The sequence below is a fragment of the Cynocephalus volans genome, chromosome 16 (assembly GCF_027409185.1).
Source record: "Cynocephalus volans isolate mCynVol1 chromosome 16, mCynVol1.pri, whole genome shotgun sequence".
Taxonomy (NCBI): Eukaryota; Metazoa; Chordata; class Mammalia; order Dermoptera; family Cynocephalidae; genus Cynocephalus; species Cynocephalus volans.
Window position 1 is genome coordinate 9,726,325 of NC_084475.1, and position 3,576 is coordinate 9,729,900.

Here is a 3,576-nt window from a genome sequence, read left to right on the forward strand (position 1 = left end):
ATAAGGCGGAGGCTTGGCCTCCCCCTCCTTATAAGCCGCTCAGTTACATGAGAAAAGGCTTAACCCCTTAGGGCGGGGGCCTAAGCCAATCTGCACTTGGCTCCCGCCGGTCGGCCCGGACCACCCCGGCCCCCACCCGCTCCGCGCCTCCGGCCCCCGAGCCACACCCTCCCCCCGCCCCCAGCCCGGTGCCTGCGCCCGGCCGGTGCGTGCAGCCGCCCGCGCCCCGGCCCCGCGTCGCTGCCTATCTCTTATCCTATACCGGCTGCAGCCGGTCTCCGCCGGCCTCGGGGGCGCGCCGCCGCCGACCATGTGCTGCGAGCGCCGAGCGCCGCCAAGGAGGGGGCCGGCCTGGCGCGCGCGCGCCGGCCCACGTGGACCGGGGCCGCGCCGGGCGCGCGCGCCCGCCCTCCCGCCCGCCGCCCGGGCTGGGGGTCACGGAAGGTAACTGCATCGGGGTCCCGGCCGGATGCCCCCGCCAACGCCACCGGGCTCTTTGGCGCGACGCCCCCATGCCCAACCCGGGCGCGCCGCTGCGTGCCTGGCCCGACCAGACCCGGCACTTCGCCGCGGTGCAAGTGGGAGCGCGAGCGTGCAGGGCAGTTCGGGGGTGCCTGCACCCTCGCTCGGGGCACCCCCGGCCGGGCGCGCGCGCGCGCGCGGGGTCCCCGGGCCTCCTCCCTTCCCGCTGCTCCCCCGCGCGCCCACCGCCCAGCCACCCCCCCACACCCTCGCGCCCTAAGGATTTGGGGACCTAGAGAGGAGGGGGGACGCGCGCGCCAGGGCCGGTCTCGCGCGGCGCTGGCGGCTTTGGCGGCTCCGCGCCCGCTCCGGGCAGAACAGGTTCCTTCCAGTTTGGGTGTGAGCTGCGAGCGCCCACTTCCCCCAATTTCGTCAACTCGCGCACCCCACAGTTCCCCTTCCGGGGGTGGGCAGGGAGTGCCGCAGCGGGCCCCGGAGAGCCAACGCCAGGCTGCCACGGGTGCCTTGGCCCCCCCCCCGTCCCCCCCACTTTGCTGCAGCAAAAGCAGCATCCGCGTTGCGCGAAAGAAACGCGAGCAGCCGAGCTGAGTCAGCAGCCCCGGGTTGGGGCGCGCGCGCACCCTCCGTCGCAGGCGGGAGGCGACGTCCGCACAGGTGCATGGCTGCCTTACCCGCGGGGAGTCCCGCGTGGGGGACCCGGAGGCTTAGGGAGTCCGTGCTCCTCATCCCGAAATCCCTGACCCCAAGGTCGCTGTGAACTAAGAGGATGATGCACGGGGACCCTTAGTGACGAGCTCCTCGTGGGGACAAAGCGTGTGTCAGACTCTAGACATTTTAGAGTCCGCAGACTTGGCTACTTGGTCTCCGCCTCACATGTCCAGGGCAAATTTGGGAACTGCTCGGGAGCACAGGCAACAGTCTCCCGAATTCCCCTGCGGACTTTGGCACCGGCTGCTCCCTTCACTGGGGTTCGGAGAATGTGGTTCTGATGTCAGAAACTCAAGAGAGCCTAGTTTGGGAGTGTGCGCACCGAGGGTCGCCACCGGGAGTAGTCGGCGATCTGGATTTAATAAAAATCCTTCCTTGCTCGCTGATTTCTCCCACGAGTTTGGGACAGGGTCTGCCGGGTTAAGTCCCATCCTCTGCTGTTGACAAGCTCTAGTGTGGGTTATGTGGGGAGCAGGTGCGTTGGTGCACAGCGCCCTGTTACGGCCAGTACCGTGAGCCAGGGCGCTGCTGAGTAGCTTTGCAAACTTGTAGTAGTAACCTAACTTTTTAGAGCATTCATTTCCAGATCTGTATGATGGGGATAACGGTGGTATTCCCAGAAATCGAAGGGTTTAATTTATGATGCCCGTGACATATAGTAAGCCCTCAGTACCTACCTGTTAGTTTTTACTGTAGTTATTATTTATGGTTTACCAAGGCCAGTTGCTGTCTCCAGTGCATGCCCTGTGAGAGATCCTTTTTTGAGTTGTTCTTCAAAGAATCCACGTGTAATGATATGTAGAAACTGATTTTAATCACTAAAATGAAAACAGTTTCTGCTAAAGCAGGCTGTACCCATAAGTGTAACCTTTGATATTTAGGATTTTATGCTTTAATATTTAGGACCTGTCACTGCACTTAGTATGGAAATGGTTTGTGCTGTGGTTTGACTATTCCCCCTAAACTCACTGAAGCTTGATCCCTCCTTCAAGTGCCTTAAGAGGGTGGGAAATCAGACCATAGTATTTGAAAGGCGGGGACTTTGGGAGGTGATTGGACTGTGAGGACTCTGTCCTCATGAATGGATTGATCCGTTCATGGGTAAATGGGTTGATGGTTTAATGGGTTATCAGGGAGCAGACTGGGGGCTTTATAAGGAGAGGAAGAAAGCGTGTGGAAATGCCCTCTGGCCCAGCGCACATGTGTCACCACGGGACTCTGTAGAGAGTCCTCACCAAGAAGGCCCTCACAAGATGTGCCCCTGAACCCCCAACTTCCAAGCCTCCAAAACTGTAAGAAGTAAATTTCATTTTCTTATAAATTACCCAGTTTCAGGTAATCTGTTATAAGCAACAGAAAACGAATACATCACGTTTAATATGACACAGCATATACTGTATTGTCTTGCTTGGGAACCTAGGGGTGCAGCCCGTCATTTATAACTGAGTGACACTAAGCAAGCCACATCAAATCTCTGTACTTCACCTCTTGATTTTAAAAACTAGGAAAATAATACCTAAAGCCCTAGGGGCCAGTGAGTGGAAAAATCACATCTGAATATTTGACCAAGTGAAACCTGGCTGTTGGGGTCCCTAATTATAATAATATATTATTAATCTTACTTTTTATTAATATTAATTGTAATATTAACTTTTTTCGTGTTTGCTTTGTCCATAACACCATATTCGATGCCATATATATGTGATCTAATCTTAACCTCATGAGCAACCTTCTGGAGTTGACACTCATTATCCCCATTTTGCAGATGAGGAAAGTCAAGGCACTGAGCACTGGAGGGATTAGCCTGAGGTTACACCATGTTTATAGACACACACGGGCCCTTCTTGCAATGTGCTCATTCAAAGATGACTTTGGCCATCTGAGTTTGGATAATGAAGAGGTGGCTGGAAACCCAGCCTCAGCCCAGCCTTGTTAACCACAGACCTATGACTTTTGCCTGCCTGGGGTTAGAGGCTGGTTTCACTTTGTTCCCTCAATCCTAGTGAGGCCAAGCATGAAAACCCCTGTTTTTTCCACTTCTCCAGGGAAAGCACTGTATTACCATGCTAATCAAACCTTCCCCCCCGCACCCCCCACACAAAACTAACTCTGTTTAGTTCTAAACAAGAACAAAGGAACCTTTGGAGTCTGGAGTACAGAACCAGAAAAATCAGGAAATTAAGTTAAGGGCTCAGCTCCCCTCTTAGCCTCTCCTGTTGTGTCTCTTGGAACCCAAGTGGCAGGCAGAGCCCCCTCTCCCCTTACTTTACAGTGGGCAAGGCTATAAGGATGCCTCTAAAAAGACCCTCAACATCTTCTTGGGAAAAAATTGGCTCCTTGGAGCTGTCCCCATGGCTCTCTGTTTTCTGCTTAGGGTCATTTGCA